Below are 24,805 nucleotides of genomic sequence, written 5' to 3'. Positions count from 1 at the left end.
GGAATCCCATAACTGACAAGGTTTATATTGTACTCGGAGCAATTCACACTTAAAGAATTTCCTTTCCAATCACCAGATTTGTTTCTTTCTCTTCGGTGTTCAGGCTGATGGAGCCTCTCCTGGTAAAGTGTTTTTCTCTTTATATAACTGAGCCAAGCTGATCTCATTGTGGTCTCTGAACACCGTTTTGCTTCCAAAGATTTGAAGAGCTTTGCCCTCTTTTTTACCTCTGGTTCACAGGTTTGGTTTGGGGGAAGGGAAGGAACACAGAATGCCTATTGCACAAGCCTTATGCACGCGATGATCTCAAATAGTGTTATTTTTATGTTTTGTCCAATATCGTGGGCATTATTTTTCCAATTTCATGAGTAACACAAGCCTCAGGGATAATCATTTCTATCTCTTCACAAATGTACTCACGTGAAGTCAGATTCTGTAGCAGGAAAATAAAGGTGAGTTACTTTGATCCACTGAAGGAGAAATTGACCCATCTATACCAAACAGTAGTAGTAATAATCATAATAGCTAAAATTTACAGCAAATACTTCATATTCCTACCACTGTATAAGTGAGTCACATGAATTCGTTGTTTTTTTTTTATTTTTCTTATCCTCTCAAGAGTCTTTTTTACTATTATATTTCTTGTTATACAGAGAAAGAAACTGGGCTGATAGGGGTTAAATAATACATTAGAGGCCCTGGGCAATAAATTATAAACCCAGAATTGAAACCTGGGCAGTCCGACTTCGAAATGAGAGTGCTAAATGATTTTCCAAATACAAATAAATTCACACGCATGTGTGCATGGACAGATCCAAGGTCATTATCATCTGTCATTCTCACTCCTATTAATGTGTTTTCTTGATTGGAGAAAAAATGGTGGAGTTATAGCCACCTCATTGGGAATACTGGTGGAAATGTGTTGCACTATTGAATGTCATCTGTGAAATGTGTCACATCTGAAAAAATGTTAAGATCTCTGCTTAATGGGAAAAACGGGTGGGTAAACAGATGGTCACAGGACTGTCTGTCTGGTACTATGACTGGGGCATGTGCACAAGATCATGAAGCAGCCAAGATAAGTTACCCACAAGAAAGGTTTCTTAAAGAAGGAAATTTGTGAGTTGTATCTGAGTGGAAGAGGACAATTTCACCAGGCAGAAAACGGACGGCAAGACAACAAAACAAAAGGCAAAATAGAAGACAAGGAATCAGCATTGTGGGTGGGGAAGGGAAGTGGTCAACCTGTGTATAATTGGTGGACTTGGGAGAATAAAGCGCTAATGTCTGTTGTTGTTGCTGTTGTTTGTTTTTGTTTGTTTGTTATTGCCCTGCTGAGTGGTTTGGATTTTAGCTACATTGTGATTGAGAACCCTTTGAGGATTTAAATCTGGAAAGTGACACAATCCTTATTGCATTTCTGCAGAACGACTCTGGAAGAAACGTGGACAATGAATGGCTAGAGGGAGAGAAAGACAACAGAAAGATCATTAAGGAGGCCATGATTCTAACTCACCTGCAGAAACTTGTGCAGGTAAGAGAGAACGTAGGTCTGGGCTAAGAGGCTGGCAAGAAGAAAAAGTGGAGGAGATGTATTTAAAAATCAACCTTAGAATGGAGAGTTGACAGAACTCGATGACCATTTGGCATGGTGGGTAAAAAAGAAGGAAGAATCAAAGATGAACACAAGTTTACTTCAGTAATTTATGGTGTGAACGATGGAGCCATTTCTAATGAGATATAAATGAGAAAGAGAATCTGGGGTAGAGAAAAACGTGTCAATTTTAAGAAAATAATGAGGTGCCCACATAGGGAATCTGAGCAGTCGATAGAACAAACCAGAACAGAGTACAGATGGTAGAGGTAACTGGCAAATTGTGGGGTGTCAGTGCTGTGTAATTGATGGATGAAACCTTGGAAGTGGCTAAGACCTCAGAGAGCCCTTGGGACAGTAGAAAAGAGCTGATAGTTTAGTATATATAAAAATGCAAGGGCTAGTTTAAGAAAAAGAATCGAGTAAGGAAACCTGGAAATGAGAACTTTGAGAGGCAGGAAGAAAATCACCAAAGGAAGACTGAAGATAAATCAAGAGAAGAGAAATTTTTGAGAAGTTGAAAATGGTCAGCTGTGTCAGAGAGGTCAGTTAATAAGAAAAGCTGAATGACTCCATCGGAATTTGGCAAAAAGGAGGCCACCAATACGTCAGCAGAAAATGGTTTCATTGGACAGGGTAAGAGGAAGGTGGGGCGATGTGAGCACTGAAAGAATGGGAAGAAAATTTGGGGTATATTTCTTTCACTCAGAACATGGGAAGCAGTTCTTTGGACCTCCCTTTTCACAAGATACTGCATTTAAAATATTTCTTACTGTCACAGGTAAATTAACTATGTGATTTATATTAAATTTCAATAATTTTGTCTTGTTAATATGTTTTCCTTACAATCAATTAACTTTTATTCATTTTTCAGTGCCTAAGCTTTTTAAATTAGCAACATTGAAGAAACTAAATACAGGGATGCATGTACCCTAATTCATTTATATTCACTCACCTCTCTCAATCTCTTGACCTCTTGATATTTATCTTTCCTTAAAAGCCATTATTCAATATTTCATGCCCTATGAAAATTTTATAGTTATAACTTGTTCATAAAATGTCATTGTTAGCCTTGTTCAGACTTGCTTGACTTCCTCTCATTTCTGGCCTCAGTTTTAATACAACCCACATAATAATTCATGCCAGGCTTCTGATCACTGCTTCCTACGACATCTTGTTACTTCTGTACTCTGGGTTTGGTTTTTGTTTGATTTATCCTTTTTTGCCTGTTTTACTTATAATGACATTATGGTATACTATCACATCATATATAATGAGTTTAGCTCAGTTAGGGAAAATAATGTATCTTGAAAATAAAATAAAGTGTATGTATTGTTATGTAGACATTCACGGAGTATTGTATTAATATAATTTTTTATTTTTATTCATGTACTGTGAGGCATATTTAGACGTGAAATGGGCCTATGTAGGGATTCCTCAATTGCTTTAGTCAATCACGTCACCAGCAGAGCAAGATAATACCATTTGTACCTCTTTGGTTCAGGTGACTCTGATAACATCTGAGGATTTCATTAACTTGAGACCTTATCAAAACAACTGACATATTATTTGGGAAAGATCACTTTGCATTATGGAATAAATTGTATACATATAGCTAAGTTAACTTAAATAGGTTCAGCAATTTGCAAACAATATTCAGAAGTCATTATGTCCGAAATTGCACGAACTACTTTACCAGTTTAAGGCATTGCTAAAACTCAAACAGGGAGTGCCCACGAGCATCTCTGCCTGCCTCTGATTTTCTTTTTATCTCTTGAAGTGTCTGACCCTCAGTGCCCCAAGCCAACCCATGCCAGACTGACTGCGTCTGACATTTCACTGTGGAGATATCTCAGACTCTTCACATGTAAACTCCAGAGTTCAAACCTTGATATACAGGCTGCATAGAAGTCATCATACATATGCTAAAAGAAGTTGTTATTTCTAATTACTTTACTAACTGCTAGCTCATTAATCCACGTAGAATAGCCACCACTCCCCGACATTCTTTACATCCCTATACATGTCTTTTGTCTTGTGCTGCTGCTATGGGTAATGTTTCTCTATCTTCTATGATTTCAGATTGGAAGAAAATATCACTGTAGAGAAGATCATTTTCCATTACTCAAAAGTCCTTTTCTTGTGACTATTTCATTCCTCTTGCTGAAAATGGATCCCGCAGCAAGTTAAACAACTTGCTCATTCACTGTTTTAGCAAACAATTACTGAGCATGATTTCGGGGCACAAAGCCAAGCAAGATGAATTTCCCTTCCTTTACGAAGCCTGTCTTCTAGCTGAGGAGAAAGACAAGCAAATCAATAATTGCAGGACAAGTGCAAATGTTAGCGTTCAGGCACGTACAAGGTGAAATGCAAGCCTAGGGATGCACACCTATTTTTTATTTTATTTTATCTTATTTTTGAGACAGACTCTTGCTTTGTTGCCCAGGCTGGAGTGCAGTGGCCTGATCTCAGTTCACTGCAACCTCCAACTCCCGGATTCAAGTGATTCTCCTGCCTCAGCCTCCTGAGTAGCCAGAATTACAGGCATGCACCACCGTATCCAGCTAACTTTTTGTATTTTTAGGAGAGACAGGGTTTCACCATGTTGACCAGGCTGATCTTGAACTCCCACCCTCAGGTGATCCATTCACCTCAGCCTCCCAAAGTGCTGGGAGTCATTGTGCCCAGCCCATGCCTATTTTAGAAAGGGGATCAGAGAAGCCTTCTCAGAGCAGCCAGAATTCCACCTGAGCTTTGAAGGCTGACATGGAATTTGCTAGGTAACATGGAAGAATGGCCTCCCAGACAAAGAGAAGGATATGTGTACATGCAGAGGGTTGAAACAGCATGGCATTGGGGAAGCCTGGACTGGGGAGAAAAGGAACTTTCATATTATGTTTTTCATAGCTTAGGATGCTCAAATTTTGCATAATAAGAATTTATTCATAAACACGTATCAATATTAAAAGAAAAAGTAAAACGCAAGGACACAAAAAGCATTGCATGACACTTTTGAAAAAATTTGTTACTATTGGAGTGACAAATACCTTTCAGAGTGGGATGGGGCTGAGCCTAGAACACCAAGCCAGGGCCACCTCATGCAAGGAGCCCTTACAAATCAAACAAGGCATCTATAAATGTCCCCTGAATGCTTTGAGAAGACAATGATAGATTTTAAAGAGGAAATGGCATTGTTTAGTATTAATTTTAGAAAAAAATGTGTTGAAAAAAAGTATGGAAAAAAATAGAAGGGGGTTGATTTTGGAAGTAAAGGAACCAAAACCAATAACCCAGGAGAATGATGCAAAGGGCTGGAGTTATGATAGTGGAAGGGGAGCGGGAGATGAGGGAGCAGAGGAGAGGGATAAAGAGGCGGGGGCCACGGAAGTAAGTCACAGGTTCAATACGGCCCCATGTGGTGTGGGTGAGGTGGCATCCAGGAGAGTGGCCTCCAGTTTGCACAGCAGTATTGTCAGTCACCAAGAAGGGTATAGAAAAGAAGGCACAAATTTAGAAAAAAAGAGTTTGTTTGGGATGGGTTACATTTTCATCTCCTATAGAAAACCCAGGAAGAGATGCCTAATTAGGATTTGAGAAGAGTCTGGTGTTTGGCACCAATAGCTGAATGGCCCCTTAACCATTCATAGGAGCCTCACAATTGATTAGACAAAATTTCTTAAAAGTCAGACTTGACTCAGAATTAAGGGACATAGGAAAGGGTTTCCAAATTTAACAAATTTTCATTGTTTATCTTCATAATGTTCCCTCTTTGGCTAACATAAAGTGTGAAAATTAGCTTTAATCAGAGTGAGCCCCTCTCTTAACAAAAACAAAAACCTGTCATTCTTTCTACAGGAGTCAAAGCAGTTATTTTTGTCTCATGAAACCCAAACAGCTGGCTGATTTCATCATTCCCTCAGTAAATAGTTGTTTTGGCATTGAGCTGATGAGCACCAACAGGATCTCTACCCAGAAGCTTCAAGGAAAGGTAGCAGCAGTATAGATAGGTGTACCTCTGAAAGACAGGGTCGCAAATTGGCTGATGTTAAACAAATGCACATATTTGGTAAATGTTACAAGTATTTACAGTGAATAAGAAGAGCTAAGTGCATTTGGTGGAATGGGATTAAAATGGCACTAAAAGCCAAACACAAGGAGAAGTAACATCTGCTCTCAATCATAAAAGTCAGTGTTGAGAAGCACTCCACAGGGCCCAAAGCCTGTTCAAACAACAGTCCCTCCATTTGTAGAATGTCACGTTAAGAAAACAGTGACTGAGAAAGCAGCAAAAATTGAGCAATGTCCACATCGCATATTTCAGCTAAGATAAATGTAGGAGTCACTAGAACATGCTTGTGTACTATATGTATTTTAATCACTTATCCATGAATCCCATAATGGCTTGGTATATGACTAAAAAGTCTACTAGGAAGGCTTATTGTTTAGACAGGGAAGATTAATGGTAAAATTATCAACTATTATTAACATTCATTTACTTATTCAACAGTTTGGGGGCGTTAAATACATGTCAGGCTCAGCAGCTACAACAGTGAGTGAATCAGACTCCCCTCCTGATAATCTCATGCAGCCTCCATCCCCCACATACTAGATCTGGCCCCACTTACTTTTTAGGATCGAGTGAGTTCAGGGAGTTATCCACATTTTGCTGAAAACACCGAGACAAACTTGTGAAATAAATTGCCAACATTATAAAGCTAATAACTGTCAGAGCCAATGCTAGATTCCAAGCCCAAGACTTTTTGCAATATAATTGCCTTTTATAGTCCAAGTAGGACTCATGGAACAATTTAAGATAAGAAAATGATGAAATTTTATTCAAAATAGCCACAAACTGGAAAAACAATAACACATGCCCATCAACAGGATAGATAAATATTTTGATATATTCATAAAATGAAATACTATGCATGAATGAAAATGAATGAATTATAATCACATGCAGCAACAAAGAAGAAAGAGATAAGGGAGTGTGTTCTATGCAGTCTATTTACATAAAGAACAAGCAAAACTAATCAATGATGATAAAAATAATAGCTACCTTTGAGGAGTGATATTGACTAGGAGGTGACATGAAAAGCCCTCTGATACGAAAAAAAAAATGTACTTTCTCTTGATCTGGGTGGTAGTTACAGCTGTACAAATATACCAAGTTCATTGACTTGTGTATTTAAGATTGCTGCACTTCATGTATATTACATCTTAATTTAAAAATAATAAATAATGAGCAGGAAAAGAACTTGGTAAGCTGGTGAAGTATATGTCAAGCAGTGTCTTTAAAGCAGTTTCAGAAAAAAAAACTGGTTCCAAGGTTAACAATTTAAGCTTAACCATTTTTTTCTTCATGCTCTTTATACTGTCTTGGTTCAGATCTGCACTATTTCACACCAGGGAAATTGCAATAAGCACCAAGTGGTCTTATTATAACACATCTAGTTATATCCTTCCTAAATGTTGAATTGTCCCATTAACTCCTTCATGTAACCATCTTCATTGGTGCTCCATTTTCTATGAAGTTCACAATCTTTAGCATAGATATGGACTCTTCTGCAATCTTTTCTCAGCCAACTAACTACTTCAATATCATCACCTACCTGTCACTTCAATCACCTTTCCTTCCTTCCTTCCTTCCTTCCTTCCTTCCTTCCTTCCTTCCTTCCTTCCTTCCTTCCTTCCTTCCTTCCTTCCTTCCCTTGCCTCCCTCCTCCCTCCCTTCCTTTTCTCTTTTTCTCCACAAATATTTATGCAATGCCTACTTAGGTAAGACATTCTGTTAGGTGGTAGGGAAACACAAATGAATGAGATAGAATCTTATCACATTTCTGCAGACTAGACACAAAACAAAGATATCCACATACATACAATTACAAAATTAATGAGGGACACAAAGGAGATAGGCCAGGGCATCATGGAATCTAGAGCAGAGGCACTGGAAGCAACCTAGGAGGTTCTTTATGGAGCTGATGGAGGATGGTGAGTCTTGAAAAAGCAAGAGAAACAGACCTGGCAGATAGAGATAGGTAAGTGGTAGAGTATCTGGACCAAAAGCCTCGCCTAAACGAAGGTATGTAGGCATGAAAGAGCATGGGATATCTAGGAAATAAAAAATTAAACATTTAGAAAGATTGAATCTTATAGTTCAAGGGTGGGGATGAGGTGCAGTGATGCTTAGGGCAGAAAATGTAGGCACGGAGCCATATCATCAGAGACCTTGTTTGCAATGCTAACGAGTTTGGATTCCATCCTACAGGCAGCAGGAGCTCCCAGACACACCTTACACTACAGCCGTGCCAAACTCTGGCTGGTTCTACATCCACTTCAGGCACTTTCACAACTCTCTGTGCAGTTCATCTTGTTCCTTCAGCTCCGAATGCCAGCCCCACCTGACAAAATTATATCATTGTTCTGAGTTGTATACCTGGCAACACAGAATTGCTTTTACTGAACTTGGCATGGACATTCTGCCATTGGTTCCCATAAGATGTGAGAACAAACCCATGAAATTTGCTACCCTCTTGACTGTAGCAATGTTGTTTGAAAGTATTGTTTGTCATGTTTTGCAGGATTTTCTCTATGGAGGCCACCAAGGAAATGTCTCTCAGTACCTGGAATAGTTGAGATCTCCTGGGGCTGGTTTGTGTTTATCTTAAGCACACTCTGATTCATTTCACATGGCTTTCTTCTTTGCTTTAGCTCAGAGCAGAATCTGCGACCCATCTCTAGTGAGCCTACGGATCTCTTTTTACTGTTTGTGGGCTAATCTCACCATGCCTTTATTTTATTTGATTCTTCCTATTTTCTCAATATCCTGATTTCCTCACTTAATTTTATAGGGATTGCCTATCGTTTTGAGATCCATCTGAAATAGTTTTAGATGGATTAAAACTCTTCTGGTTACACATGACCGGAAGAGTTTAAAGAAACCAGTCATCATTATTTGAGATTCTCTAATGCCACCTTTTTTGTGTGTGTGTGAAGCCTCAGATTCTCCAAGGCAGAGTTGGTCAGTGTCTGCTTGGAAAGCCTGCATGCTTTGTTGACACATATTTTAGCCCTTCTGCACTGCTTTACAAGTAATTACCTACATTTCATTCATCCCACCATTCTGCAGCACCTTCAAGCCAGGAACAAAAAGTTTTATTTTCCCAAAATCTTATGTTGCATGTAGGGACACATTTAATTCTTGCTGTATTAATAAATACATAATGATAACATAAAAGAAACTGGGGTTACATTTATTTGTTAAGAGAGCAGCGAATGGGGTAAAAGAATACAGAGAACAGGCTGGGCACAGTGGCTTATACCTGTAATTCCGGCACTTTGGGAGGCCAAGGCAGGTGGACCACCTGAGGGCAGGAGTTCGAGACCATCCTGACCAACATGGCGAAACCCCGTCTGTACTAAAAATACAAAAATTAGCTGGCCGTGGTGGTGGGCAATTGTGATCCCAGCTACTCAAATTGCTGAGGCAAGAGAATTGCTTGAACCTGTGAGGCAGAGGCTGCAGTGAGCTGAGATCACACCATTGCACTCCAGCCTGGACGACAAGAGCAAAACTCTGTCTCAAAAAAAAAAAAAAAAAAAAAAAGGAAAGAAAAAGAATACAGAGAACAGTGATCAGGAAGCCCTGAGATGAATGACTCTCTAGAAACACAGAGATACCCAGATGGTCTCAGGTAGCACAAGATCAAAGCATCATTCTGAACACAGAGTTGAGAAACATCAAGAAAAGGGGAGAGAAGGAGATTTCACTTGTTTGATGGGGACATAAACAAGGCTGGATGTAAAGCAGTCGGCCATAGGAACAGTCATGCAAGAAATATTTATTGAGCTACTACTGAATTATTGCACTAGTGGCTCTACTTAGATGTTATAAAAAGCAAACAAAGAAAAACAAGTCTTGAAAGAACATGACCCCTTAATCCTGTGACTAAGGGCATGCTATGGGAATTAAAAATAATAGAAGCCGGATTTGGAAACACATACAAATTATGAGAATATTTACAGAGTGCTTTTATTTCACAGTTGTGATGACTCATTAATGTATTGTTCAGTGCAACGATTTACCTAGAGCTTTCATGGACATAGTGTCCCTTGGGACACACAATGACCCTGACAGGGCAAAAGGGGAAATCGTTTTCTCTCTTTAGTAGATTAGGTGTCTGAGTCTCAGATAGCCTGAGCTACTTATACAAGCGCACTTACATCGTCATTGGTTGGTTGGTGGACCCATAAGGGAGGTTTATTTAGCTCACCATTTATAGCACGATATCCATTTTATTCTGCTGCCTCAACAAGTTTTAGACAATGCCTGATAACAGCTTACCAATAAGAGTGAAACTATTTGGAGAGCTTCATTGTGTTGGTTCACTCAGGGAGGGTTCCCAGAGCCTTTGGGACAAAGTTCAAGTTCATCAACATAGCATTTGAAGCCCTTCCCAGACTGGCTCTACCTGCTCAGGTGGTATAAGTCCCCACACGCTTCCCTGGTGCATCTATGCCTGCTATGCTTCCTTCTGGGGGTTTGACCCAAACAGCTGGCCCTCCTCTGGAATCATAGAATATCTGTCAGGTTCTTTGTTTACTCCTAAATGTTATTATATCCTTGCAAATTTTGCCTGTGTTCCATGAAATATTCACATTTGTTTTATCTATAAAAATGTGGAAGTGACTTACTTTTGTTTTGTTTTGTTTTTGAGACAGAGTTTCACTCTTGTTGCCCAGGCTGGAGTGCAATGGTGCGATCTTGGCTCACCACAACCTCTGCCTCTTGGCTTCAAGTGATTCTCCTTCCTCAGCCTCCTAAGTAGCTAGGATTATGGGCATGTGCCACCATGCCCAGCTAATTTTGTATTTTTAGTAGAGATGGGGTTTCTCCATGTTGGTCAGGCTGGTCTCGAACTCCAGACCACAGGGGATCCACCCATCTCAGCCTCCCAAAGTACTGGGATTACAGGTGTTATCTCACCTCACCCAGCAAAAATGCTCTCAATAGCTTAGCCTTAGAGTGAAGCTGCAGAAAGACATGCCATATTTGTCCTCTGGCCTTACAGACTGCCTTACATAAACCTCTGGGGTGAAGCCCGAGTTGAAAGTCAGGGCATATTGTTACCCTGTGAACTTACTCAAGACAGGGAACGTGTCTCATTCCTCTTGTAACCCTAGCACATGTCTCGGATGTATTATATATTAGCTGGCTGGGCTGACTGGATGGGTGGACAAATGATATAAAAGCAACAGATGACACTAAGCAAAGAGAAAAACATCTGTTTTTGCCAATCACATAAAATTTTTAAAAGTATACCCTATAATTAGCCTTATGGTCTCTTCACCTTTTGCACAATGCTGTAACCATTGTTGACATAAATATGAAAACCTTATATAAGATACGAAAATAAAGAATGCATTCATATGAGTGTCTTTTGGCAAAGGTCCAAAAGAAAACTTATAAATCTAATTTACCTCATTTATTCTTTTCTCTGATATTCAGGGAAGGGCCTTTTTCCTTTAGCAAGCATAATGGCATAATGTAAGAAATATTTTCATTTTCAAAATCTCTGTGGGCTATATTTATTGCTTATTGATTGTACCTATTCTAAACTGTGCCTTTGCTAAAATTCAAATTTCTTCCATTATCCAGCAGAAAAAAAAGGGTTCCCACAAAGGTGACTATAAAGTAGATTACCATTGACTTTTGTTTTGTAGAAAAGAACAGGGGAGAAGAAGACATGCATCTTCATATTATCGATTTAGAACCATTTCTTATTAACAGTGTGATGAACATTTGTGGAGCAAAGAGTTAACGTGTGTCAAGTGCAGGTGAAAGGAACGGAAGGTAAGGCTGTCTGAGGGTGAGGGTGGAGGGTGGGGTGATCAGCTGTGGACCCTGGATGGCAAAGAGGGGCTATTTGGAATTTTTGAGGGATTTACCAGAAAATGTCAAGAAATAGTCTTTTTTCTCTCCTACAGACGTTTTGAGAAAAACTATCTAAATTAGCTAATTACTTAATTCTTGATTTTTCTTCTTAGAAAATTGTTTATATACATATAGTATATTTAAAGGAGAGCAAGGAAGGGAAGAAGGCATTGAATGTGTTTGTCTGGTATCGCTCTCTACAAGTGAACAGCTTGCAGCCTCCGTGAGCTGAGAACACTCACCCAGTCATGGTTAGAGGTCAGGAGGATGGCAGAATCTTTTAAACTAAAACAAGACGGGGAAGTTAAAGATAATATTAGAATTTATGGACATTTAAAAATAGTGGGATCTTTTCTCTTTTTAATAAAAATACTGGTGAATAACTGATGTCTAAAGTAATTACTGCAGTCATTTATGAAATTGAGTCATTTGTTTAGCCAGGAGAAAGTAAGAGTTCGTATGTTTAAATGAATAATATAGTTTGCCCATAAAAAGGAGTATTTGTGTGTGTGAGCATGTGTATTATATTTTAAAAACTAAGAAATAGGGCCGGGTGCGGTGGCTCAAGCATGTAATCCCAGCACTTTGGGAGGCCGAGGCGGGTGGATCACGAGGTCAAAAGATCGAGACCATCCTGGTCAACATGGTGAAACCCAGTCTCTACTAAAAATACAAAAAATTAGATGGGCCTGGTGGCGCATGCCTGTAATCCCAGCTACTCAGGAGGCTGAGGCAGGAGAATTGCCTGAACCCAGGAGGTGGAGGTTGCAGTGAGCCGAGATCGCGCCATTGCACTCCAGCCTGGGTAACAAGAGTGAAACTCCATCTCAAAAAAAAAAAAAAAATTAAGAAATAAAATATTTTCGGCAACTGGGGGATGTCTTACCTATATTTTTCTTTTTTTCTTTTTTCCCTTGTTCTCTCCCTCCCTTCTCCTCCTCCTCCTCTCTCTCTTTTTCCTTCCCTTTCTATTTTTCTTCATCTCTCACTTTCTCTTAACGAGTTGGACTATAAGTAAAGGTAAAGCCTGGTGCTTTTAATTAACTTGCTGTATGAACTTAGGTGAATCACTTAAACTTTTTTAAAGTTAGAAGGTTGACTTTCCTCCAGGCCTCTTATTTTGTGATATTTCGATGTTTAACCAAAATAATACATAATTGATAGCCACTGTCCTTTTCCTTCTCTCCAGATGCTGCCCTGTGTCAGCTTCCCAGGTGGGAGTGGGTATATCATCAGGCACAAGATCTCTATGGGTAGAAGGACTGGGGAGCCTTGACTGGAAGATATGAGACCTAATATCCATGTGATCTTACACATGGATGTGTAGATACTTCCGGGCAAAAGTAAGAATCAGAGATCCCCCATCTGGAGGAGCAGGTAGACCAAATGCCATGTTATTTCATGGAAAAGGCCTGTACACCTCCCATTCTTTCTCCTTACCTATTCAGTGGCCATTTTTCCCTTCCAAACTTCAACTACCAGAATCAGTTTTCTCTCTGTTCTTTGTAACCCTCTGAAACACTCTCTTTTTCTAACCCTGGTGGAGTTTCAAATCCTCCTCCTCTGACTTACCCTTAGGTTGGGTACAACTCAACCTCTGTAGACTTCCATGGATGTTTTCCACCATCCTATTGATAGGGACAACAGACGGGAAAATACTGGGTAGGAGACAGCGGTTCCCTGGCAAAGGCCCCACCCTCAAGCCTGGAGACCTGCAGTCCTAGATGAGAACAGGCATTCCTGTTTTCAAGCCCAAAAAGTTGCCTTTTGGCCACCATGTCCCCTGTCTTGCACCCATGTAAACTCCCAAACCTGAGAACCTGAGCAGACCAGCAAGCCAGCAGACCAGCAGACAGAGGCAGAACAACACAGTAGAGAAAGGGAGAAGAGGGGGAACATCTCAATACTGAGAGGAGTTCGCCTGGGGGTGGTGGGAGAGGAATCTGGCTGCTTGGTAGCCCAACTCCAGGGGAGGATCACCTTCCACTCCATCCCCCACTTCTGGTTCCCCATCCATCTCCCTGAAAGCCACCTTCACCAATCCATAAAACCTCGCCTTCATCCTTCAAGTCCGTGTGACCTTATTGTGCCAGGATGCTGGGCAAGTGCTTAGGATACAGAAAGTGGTCATAGTGGCCCTCTGCCCTTGTGAAAAGGCAGGGGGTCCACTGAGCTGGTTAACACTCAAGCCATCCGCAGGTGGCAAAGCTTTGTAACACCACGGTTGCAGGTACCTACCCCTAGATACCAGCCCAAAGTGCTGGCCCCAGCCTCTGCACTTGTCCATCTGCATGCTCCCCCTTCTTCAAGGGGTTTAAGTGACCCAACAGGCGAGGCACGTCTCTGTTACAAATCCTGCAAGGGGAATCAGGGAACTCTCCCATTTCATCATCATCCTCCACCCCTAGGCAACAGGAGTGTGTGTATTTTTCTTTGCCACACAAGTCGCACAGTACAATCATTTTACATTATGCACCATCCTGCCCCATTTATCAATTCCTGAATCACTGAAACATGAAGAACCCCAATGTTAAATTATCTCTAATTCTATGTGCGTGGCAGATTGAGGGCTGCCTTATATAATTTATCTTTGGTTCCAATTTAAGAATTTCTGCCAAAGGGATTGTTCTAACATCTCCTGTTCAGAACTCCTAGTTCCACTCACTTTCCACACCCTGGCACTGCTTTGTAACACACTCAACCATGTTTTACCAAGTAAGGTTGAGTCACTGAGCAGCCAAAGAACAATGTAACAATGTGTAGAAATGAACGTGTATCTCAATCTCTTTGTTACATGTGTTAATGCTTATCATTTTAGCAAAACAATGGTCTAATAAAATGATAACTTTTATGTCATTTTAAGCCCAGGCCATCCTGACTCTACTATTTGCTTTTAACAACATATATAAACAAAATTTTCCTCTATCTGCTTAGTGGTATAACAAGAAAATCCACTAGCAATTCTCACATGTTAATCATCACTTGCAGCAGGATAGAACAGCGTGTCATAAAATGACCTTGTGTGGCATCTCAAAACTTACTTCTTCCCATATCTTTGTTCCTGGAAAATAATTTCCTCTACCTTTATTTGTCTCTCAGAATTTGCTTTTTCAGAGTTGTTTGGAAGAAATGCGTCCATTTTCTTCATCAAAACCATCATAGCAAGCTGAGGTATTTAGAAAAACAGCACTGCAATTCACTTTGAAATGCATCTCAAAAATTAGATGGATTGCCTACAGGTAGCAGGATGGATAGAGGGATAGATATGAGATAAAGCAAGTGTAGCAAAACGTTAATGGTAGAATGCAGGGTGGAAAGTACACAGGTATTCAAAACTTCGTGATGTGTTTGAAAATCTTTATTATGAGACGTTAGGAAAAAAGATTATAGGACAGAGTCATTTAGCCACTGTCCTAGTTTACTTGACAGCACCAGCCCCTCAGTGTGCTGCAGGATTTGCTCTACCTGATGTGCAAATGGACAAGCGTTCATGTTGCAAGGGTGTAATTAGGGCACCAGGTTAGAAATCTGGCAGTCAGCGCTAACAGGGAACATTTCCTACTTTGTGCTGTGCTCATCAAAAGACAAGATGAAAGACTCTTGTGATATTTTTGCATTGTAACCTGATGAAGTTTAAATTCAGCTAGCTGCAGCATGCTTTAGCAGGATCAATTCTACTCAGAATAACAACAAAACTCACCCTTGCAATAAGAAAAAACTGAAACAAAAAGAAATGCTTACAGTGTCTTATGAGATATCATATATGTATCATTGATAATAAAAGTATAAGTAGAAACAAATGAATGACAGCAAAATCCAATAAGAAAGCATAATAACCAAGAATAAAAGGAGGATTTTTAAAAATAAGAGATAAAACTGAGTGTGAATACTGTCTAGTCCATATAGCTGCATATAATCTATTGAAAGAGGTCATCATCAATTCCATATAGTATCTAACACAATAATGAATATGAAATCTGTTCATGTGTGGTCTCTACTAATGCATCACCTTCATTAAAACCAGAATTATTCTCTTTTCTCTGAATTTCACTTACAAAGGAGAAGGCAGTATCTAGTCGGATGCACAAGCCAGTTACTGAAAGGAAAATGTTCTACTTTCAATCCCAGGGTCAATTATCGGTAATATAAGAACTCAGCACCCTATTTAGTTACCTTTTTGAAAAAGATATGCTTTCCTACTATCTTAAAATGCTTATTGTCATCGAAGACAGTGTCTAGACAAGCAATTGACCTTCTTATCATGACCTGAAGTTGTCATCATCATTTCTCTTACCTCTGGAAGAAATGGTATATGTACTATGTATACCATTATATATATAGTGTGTGTACATATATACGTATGTGTGTATATATATATATATATATATATATATATATATAGTATGTCACTTTAAAAAATATTTGAGGAGAGTATAGCTCACTGTTCCTTCTTTTCTCTTTTAATCTTAAAACTTACCTAGTATTAATTCATTTATATCCTTCAAACATCAGATGTTTTCTATTTTTCTTCTTTCCAAATAAATCCCATTATAAAAGAGAAACTTGGACAACGACTTTAGAAATATCTTACAAGACAAGAAGAAACAAAATAAAAAAATTCAAACTTGGTCACTTTCATGGCCATGACTTAAAATGTCACAGACATTTTGTTTGATGAACAGAATTTTGGTCTAATTTTGTTCATCCAATCAACTTTTAAAGATTTTTCAGTCACAAATGCCATCATTAGAATTTGGACTGTACAGGTTTAAAAAAAAATCTAAATTTCTCTGCACCATAGCAGTAATTTTGTTAAATCTGTGATGGTATTTTTAATAAACCTGTTTTTTCTTATAGATTTACTTTATCTACTAAATGTATTTATTAAATACTTATTTTTAGATATTTAATCGATTTTATGTTCTAAGCAATCCTTACATATTTAACTTCAAATCTATTACGTATTGAATAGATTATTTGATCTCTCCATCAAAAATACATTAACCTTAGTCAGTTCTTTCTTCCTCCTTTGAAATGTTCTTCTATGGTTACCCCACCCCCATGTTAGGCTCCATGAGAGATTAAACTCCAGGTGGTGAATGAGTTTCCTAGGTGTTCACTTTGTAATGAGCAAAACCCTCACAGAGTATACTGCTGATAATAACATCAATCAACACTGAGCCAAATCACTCTCGTGCCTTTGGTGATATCTCAGAGGACAGCAAAATGTGCCAACACATTTTTTTTTATTACTCTTCATAATATGTACCTGGATGCCTTGTCTCTCTGTGTCTCTCCTTTTCTTTCCCTCTCTTCTTCTGCCTTTTTCTCATCCTCTCCCTTTCTCTGCCTCCCTTTCTCAATCTCCCTCTCTTACTTTCAGTAATTTTACAATCACATAACAGAGTCTGTAGTTGAACTATAAGTTACGGTTTTATTCTCATGATGAAATGGTGTACCAAAGCATCTATAATTATCTAATAATTATCCCATATTACCTATGTATTTGCTTCAGTTACCTGAAAAAATCAGACAGGAGCTTGAATCATCTTAGCAATTGCATAAAATTTCCACTACCCTGCTAGTCTAGACATGCAAACAGTGTAACCTACAATTTGTTAGAGACTAACACGTTAGTTATACCTGATATCTAAATAGTCAAGCATTTCTTTTCTCTCTATATTAAACATTTTGCTTTGAAAAGTACATTGACCGCAGAGTAATTTTTTGCTACTTTATAATTTTTCCAAAATATGCTCTTATTGTCCTGAAAAGAAGGAGGAGAAGGAGAAGGAGAAGAATTGTGATCAGTAAGATCATAAATATTATTTGAATACCTATTGACTGTTTCAAGGGCCTTCAAACAAAAAACATCATGGACCTGGAAAGAACTTTTTGAGATTTGCTATTATCTAAAAAATTTTTTAAAGCAATGAAAACTCTGAAAACCCATTCACAACACATAGAGGAGTAAAAATAACCTAGAAACATGATAATAGCCACTTTTAGACATTTCAGTTAAATTCGGCTCTGGCACTATCTGAACAAGTGTTTCTATAATTTTAAAGGGAACTATCCATCAATAATTATTGCAGCCTTGAATATTTGATAAACAGGCTTTGGTTGTGATCATTTTAATATGTTTTTGCCACATATACCATGTATCTCTATTCTTCAGTACGTATCCTGAGCAATAATACGGAAATGAATTTGGCAAAATCAGCAGTTGCCCACCCCTTGTACCACTGTATCCATGACAATATAACACTGGCTGCTGATTGTCAGTGAACTGTGAACAAAAAGGCCGCATGGTTCCCTCTTCTCTCCTACATGAGCTATTGGAAGATCATGACCAAGGCTACCGGCAGAGTAAACAAGAACTGAAGGGCTGGCTGTAGGTGGCACCATCTGCAGCAATCCAAAACTACCCTTCAACAATCTGCTACGCAATTATGGAGCTGGATGGGGTATACTTGCAATAGTTCAAGTCATAAAAAATAGACTAAAACAGAGTAGTATCTATGCTATTTAATCTGTTTGGCAGCTATTGAAAGTAAATCTTTATTCCAAATAATTTCAGCACTACCACCAGTTTGGACTGTCTTTTTAGAGCCCAAGATGCTGCAGTATCATTGGGCCAATTGAAGCTCGGGTAAGTTGAAGGAGTTAGGAAACATCTCAGCCCCACTCGTGTTTGCATTTTCGTGTGCAGCAACATGAAGAGATGCCAAGATAGTCCCAAGGTCCTGGGGGTCATTTTGGAGCTAGGAATCCCAGATTTCTGTAGTTCCATTGACCCTTTCTCTCCCTACACAGTTTTGCCTCCTTCCTCTTAGGAGAGCTGCTGTCTTTGAATCTTTTATGAATTTGTAACCCTGAGAGTGGTCAATGCATGTTGTCAGGTTTTTTTAAAAGCCTAAGGAAGAGGATTCTTTTCACAAATGTCTTTGATGCAATAAGGGAGGAATTTGGCATAGACCAGTGTCTCTTTAGCTGAAGTAATATATATATACATATATATATAATATATATTTAAAAAGCATCTACATATATATTATAGTTATATGAATAAATTATATATATACATGTAAAATTTATTTACATAACTAAAATATATATGTAGATGCTTTGTTTTTTTTTGAGACAGAGTCTTGCTCTGTTGCCCAGACTGAAGTGCAGTGGTGAGAACCCAGCTCACTGCAACCTCTGCCTCCCAGGTTCAAGTGATCCTCCCATTTCAGCCTCCCAAGTAGTTGTGACTAAAGGCACACACCACCATGCTGCGCTAATTTTTAGTAGAGATGGGGTTTTGCCGTGTTTCCCAGGCTGATCTCTAACTCCTGGTCTCAAGTGATCCAATGGCCTCAGCCTCCCAGAGTGCTGAGATTACAGGCATGAGCCACCACGCCTAACCTATATATGTATTTTTTAATGTCCTGTAAGCTTCCATCAAGTTGGATTCATGATATAATAATAGAAAGAGGAAGAAATTGTCCCAGGTTCATTGGAACAATGGCTAACGATATTAATCACCCACATTTACAGATCTAGGGAACTAGTTTATAAGCCATGGAACAAGAAGAAGCAGGTGCCAACAAAGAGATAGGGCTGGAGGAGGAGGCTCAGGATATGCTGGACAGGAATCGGCTGACCTTGTGGACCAGTCTCCAGTGAGGTACTGCAGGGCATATGAGGACCAGGGCATTCTGTGCTGCTGCAGAAACACTCTCTGGAGTCCATACTGCGAGAAACAGTATGTTCTTTCTGCCTCTCCTCTCTTTCCCCGTTCCCTCTTCCCTCTCCGCATAGGAACCTTATCTAAAAAAGTCAAACACCTCTTTGAGCTTCTCTGGGAGGATGTAAGTCGAGAGGCACCGACCAAGAGAAGGAAGGAGAATGGCCTCCAGTCCTGATTCATGCTGAGGCCTTCAGGTAGGAGCATCCAGTGGGAGTCAGCAGAAGGGTTCAAGTCTTGCTTTTTCCTTTCCATTGAAGTGTAGACTCCTGTAGGGCAAGTCTGAATCTGTTTTGTTCAATACTTCATACATTATACATAACACACTGCTTGGCATGTAGTAGATACTTAAAACTGTGTGATGAATGAATCGAAGGGTGAATTAAGCTTCCCATCTCTGAATGTGGGCTCTCTGGCAATGCACTCTCCCCCAGTCCCCCAAGCAGATGAGTCATGGGAAGAGGCTACTCAGGTCTCTGAGGGTCCTATAGATTCCATGTTCTGTGGGTATGTTCTGCTTCATTTTTGCATTACTAACATGGAGACAGAGCTTCTTCTTGTGCTAAAGTTCCAGTATTTTCACCTCAGCCTACCTGGTGCTGCCAATATTGGTGGAGAGGTTGATCACAGGCTACACAGATTAGCCTTTCCAACTCAGATTGATACTGAGAACTTCACCTTAGCCACAACCTTGCTGCCTTCTTCTTCTTTCGTCTTTTCTTCCTGCTTGCCAGAGGGTGTGGGATAGTAAGAGAAAAAAATGCCATGTCTGAACTAGTATAGTATACAACAGGTGAGGAGAGAAAATAAATGGATAATTTAACCACCTAAAAGTTTTAATTGTCTTTAAGTGTCTGTCCTCAAACCCCATCTCAACAGAGTCTGCCTCGAGTATACTAAACTGTTTTAGACAATCCCATCCATTCAACTAATATTTGGCTGAAGTACATGTTAGACATTATGTTTGGCACTTACTGGAGCCATTCGTTTGGTGATAACTAAGAAATTATAATCCTTGCTCTAAAGAGTTCAAGTGTAGAAGCCTCGGATGACACAAATGCAATAAATTATAAAACCATGTATTAATAGCTATAATAAAAGTATGAAAAAACTGTCATTGAAGGTTGAATTAATTCAACCTTTCAAATTCTCAGTTAAAATGACAGTTGGAAGCCTACATGCATTATGACAAAAATAACTTATACTACCCATTTGCAGAAATGTATTCGGAAATGGTAAGACTTGAGCCAGCCTGATTAATGGCCATCCAGCTGGTCAATAACAATGCATCAATACCAAATAAAAAGGATGCTCAAGATCAATGAGAGGTAAGACTTGTGATTATGCCTAAATCACTCCCCTTCAAAGTGCTTTACCAACATTCGCTAATTAATCTTTATTACATTGTGTTGAAAGTAAGTATCATCATCCCCAAATAACATTTTGAAGCACTAGGGTTTAGTGCCTTTCCAGAAGATGCCCAGTGTGAAACCTGAGCACTTGCTCAGAGCCAAGAGAGCTAATCAGCTCTTGATATTCTGTCTTAGGAGGCACCTTTGGTTAAAAGCGTCAAAAGCAGAGTCTGTGATGTGTGACCTAGAGCCCCAGCTCCAGCTCTTCATATAAATGGGTGACTCCAGATGAGTTATTTAAGATCTTTGAGCTTCAGTTTCCTCATTTATTGAAAGGCATTGATGCTATCTCCATAGAAGGCCATTTTAATGTTAGAATGAGTTAATGCTTTTCAACCCTTGGAAAACAATAAGGGCTGAATAAATAGCTAGTGTTGTTGTTGTTGCTGTTGTTCTACTTATTTTTGGAAACATTGGCCATGAACTGGGGTTTACCAGAGGATGGAACCAGCTAGGAGACACTCACAGGAAGATTGGGAGCTGCCCTTTGGGATGAAAAGAAATTAATGCAACTGGAGCACTTGCTATGTGCCAGGCATTGTGTTAGGTGGTTTATGCTTTGGATTTCAAATTCTTCTTTCTTTTATTCCTCGCAAACAACCCTGCAATGGAGCAAGCGGAGCTAATGTGGGAGTCTGGGCTCTTTCCTCTGGCACGTGGCAGCTTCTGCTGTCCTGGGGCAGGTGGAATAGATGGGGAGAGGGTGGTCCCTACTGCAATGGTGGAAAGAAGAGGAGAATCCAGGGCAGTGGTACTTAGGAACTCGGACTGGTAGGCAGGTAGTCTAGCCCCAGGAAGTCCATAAGCAAGGGTGAGACAGATGTTAAGCTGGACATCACGGAGGCTCCAGGAGAAGAATACAAGAACAGCAGAGCAGGTCTCCCATCCCAAGATTAGAGGACTAGGAGGAATATGAAAAATATACACCCATGCCTAGAGAGCTGCGGTGAAATCCAGAGATGACAGCAAGAGCCAAGGGCAGAGGGAAATGCCTCTTCTGATAGGCATAGATAATGGAAATGAAGGCCAAGATCAGAGCAGAGACATTACCAAGTAAACTTGACATCAAGTAGGGTTCTTATTTTATTTTACTTTTAGCCACTGGGTCTCTGTTTTGTTATTAATTTATTGTCTCTCAGCTCCAAAGACACCCTTATACATGCTTTCTGATAACAGAATCCTTTTAAAAGTTTCTCCTTTAAAGTGAGCACAACCTGTAACCTTTCTATGTAAAGGGTGCCGGAGGAAGATTGCAGGAACAATTTACAGTGTTGGCAGGAGGGCTTGGCAGTGTAGGTGGATGGACAAATGTCTTGTGAGCCCCTCCAACCATCATGTAAAGCCTGGTCCATCAGGTAAAGCCTGGCCCGGCCGCAGGCCCGGAACACAGCCCTTCTGTGATTTTGCAGTTACTCTTCCAACAGAATTCATAAGTACTTTTGTTAAACTTCTTTTTTTTTTTTTTTAATTTTTGTATTTTTTTTGTTTTTAATTTTTTATTGGATTTTAGGTTTTGTGGTACATGAGCAGAGCATGTAAGACAGTTGCGTAGGAACACACATGGCAGTGTGCTTTTCTTTCCTTCTCCCCTTCACCCACATTTGGCATTTCTCCCCAGGCTATCCCTCCCCACCTCCCCCTCCCACTGGCCCTCCCCTTTTCCCCCCAATAGACCCCAGTGTTTAGTACTCCCCTTTCTGTGTCCTTGTGTTCTCATTTTTCATCACCCACCTATGAGTGAAAATATGCGGTGTTTCATTTTCTGTTCTTGTGTCAGTTTGCTGAGGATGACGTTCTCCAGATTTATCCATGTCCCTACAAACGACACAAACTCATCATTTCTGATTGCTGCATAATATTCCATGGTGTATATGTGCCACGTTAGAATGGCGATCATTAAAAAATCTGGAGACAACAGATGCTGGAGAGGATGTGGAGAAAAAGGAACACTTTTACACTGTTGGTGGGAGTGTAAATTAGTTCAACCATTGTGGAAGACAGTGTGGCGATTCCTCAAGGCCTTAGAAATAGAAATTCCATTTGACCCAGCAATCCCATTACTGGGTATATATCCAAAAGACTATAAATCGTTCTACTATAAGGACACATGTACACGAATGTTCATTGCAGCACTGTTTACAATAGCAAAGACCTGGAATCAACCAAAATGCCCATTGATAATAGACTGGATTGTTAAACTTCTTTTCAACCTAGTTTATGGTTTCTATCTCCAGATTCTACTCATTGTATGATAAATCCTTTTTTTCATTTGAAATTTTACATAAAACCCAGTATGTTAGCATTGACATCCTAACTCTGTATTGTAATCCATGAGGCCCAAGTGACCTGCCTCCTGCCTTCTCTCTGACACCCTCATAAGTGATCTTGGTTCCAGAATACACAAGACTTCCTTCCTGGCTTAGAGCTCTGCAGTCTTCAAACCATCTACCTAGAAAACCCTCTCTCTGAACTTCCTGGCAGAGCTACCGCCCTCTCCTCAGGCAGCACCCTATCTAAGGCAGCCCCTCAAATCACTCTTTTCATAAGTGATTAATGAATGTTTATAGCACTTATCACTCACTGAAATTGTCTTATTTGCTCTTACCCCCACCACTGGCCTGCACTCCACAAAACCATCCTCCTGACTCTTGTCCAAGAAGTAGAGTCCTTGTTGATTGTGTCACCTGTAACCCAGAAGGATCCAGCACAGTACCTAGCCCCTAGAGGGGCTCAGAAAACATTTGTCAGGTGAAAGAATGGTAAATGGAGAGCTCTGGTGGAAGCTCCAAGCCTAAGCCTCAGTCCTCTTCCTTCCCTCCACATCTTGACTCTTCGGTGGCAACTTAGTGAGACACCAGGGCGCCCAGGAACCGTCCTAGAGAATAAGACTAGAGCTCCTTAATCCCACCCTCCCTTGAAATCATAGATGATTCCTTGAACCCACCAAGTAGCAACTAACCCTGGGCAGATGGAATACAGAGAACCTGAGGACAGGTATATATATATATATATATATATATATATTTTTTTTTTTTTGTCAATGGGAGATTTTAAAATAAAATGCCTCTAAACCTAGAATCATAAGATGTCAGCGAGGAAAAGACCTTGGCATCACCCAGTGAAACTTCCTACTCAATTTACCTTCTTGCCATCCACTTTTGGGTACTCTAATAATTACTTATTTCACACAACAGTGAAGCAGAGACTTTTTCCTGCTCTCTAGACTATCAAGAAGCAGGCACTGATGGCTGTTCTGGGAGTTGGGGTGAAAGGATCACTTCAATAATGGAGGTAGTTCTGACCACAAAGAAAGTGAAAACAAGAGCTGACTGCAGAGGATGTCAAAAAGAAAGGAGAGAAAGGAAGCAGCTCAGCCCTTTGGGTGAGCCCTGGAGGGAGTGTTTAAAGAACTTGTAAAATCAGGGCCTTCTCTTGACCACCCCCAGTCCCCTCCAGCAGGCCCTGGAGTCTGAACCCAGAGGCAAAGTAAAAATAATAGGAATGGCTAACCAAGATAAGAAAGAAGAAGGCAGAGTGTGGAAACAGCAGGGGTTTTCTGGACTAAAGACTCAGTTGCACCTTGTACCTCTCTGGAGATGCCCCCTGTGAAACCTGTCTTTGTAGGGCCAGGAAATTACCAATGACTCTTCCCCTCTGCAAGAAAATTCAAGAGAATGAGCCTCAGAAGTTTTTAATTTATTAATCAAATAAATAATGTCTAGCAGTCAATATGTTCTTGGTGGCTGTAATTTCTCAGCTCTTTCCACGGAAATCCATAGAAGATGAATTACGTTATATATAATCGCAGATTAGACTTACAGATTAGAAGATTATTTAAGGCATAGTAGAGAAAAAGCAATTTCTTTTCTTTCTTTCTTTTTTTTTTTTTTTTCCGTAGCTATCAAGTTTACCTCTAGGCAGTTTTTATGAAATACAACAGGATATCTTTAGTAGCTTTGATCTTCTTTGATGAAAATGGCTTATTATTTCCAGTTATTAGCATTGATAACAGCTAATGTTCATTGATCACCATGTTCCAGACACAACACGTCACTCTTTACACACATACTCCTCACAAAAATCCATCGAGGTAGACAGTATTACTATCACAAATTTTGAGATGAGAA

General features: G+C 39.7%; 2 long non-coding RNA genes across 5 annotated transcripts in view; one reads left to right on the top strand and one right to left on the bottom strand.

Moving 5' to 3' along the window:
* The window catches only part of LOC118154674 (uncharacterized), a 155,555-nt gene extending 134,958 nt beyond the window's left edge, over nucleotides 1–20,597 (top strand). The window contains exons 2-5 of the long non-coding RNA XR_004744878.3: nucleotides 1,427–1,534; nucleotides 11,321–11,450; nucleotides 19,341–19,463; nucleotides 20,485–20,597. This is a non-coding gene — a long non-coding RNA (uncharacterized LOC118154674). The remainder of the gene's footprint in view (nucleotides 1–1,426; nucleotides 1,535–11,320; nucleotides 11,451–19,340; nucleotides 19,464–20,484) is intronic.
* LOC144576829 (uncharacterized) overlaps nucleotides 1–24,805 on the bottom strand; it is a 741,704-nt gene that overhangs the window by 122,520 nt on the left and 594,379 nt on the right. The gene's annotated exons all lie outside the window — the stretch shown is intronic.

This window comes from Callithrix jacchus, chromosome 6 (genome assembly GCF_049354715.1).
Source record: "Callithrix jacchus isolate 240 chromosome 6, calJac240_pri, whole genome shotgun sequence".
Classification (NCBI taxonomy): Eukaryota; Metazoa; Chordata; class Mammalia; order Primates; family Cebidae; genus Callithrix; species Callithrix jacchus.
This window is presented reverse-complemented; position numbering and strand designations above follow the sequence as displayed.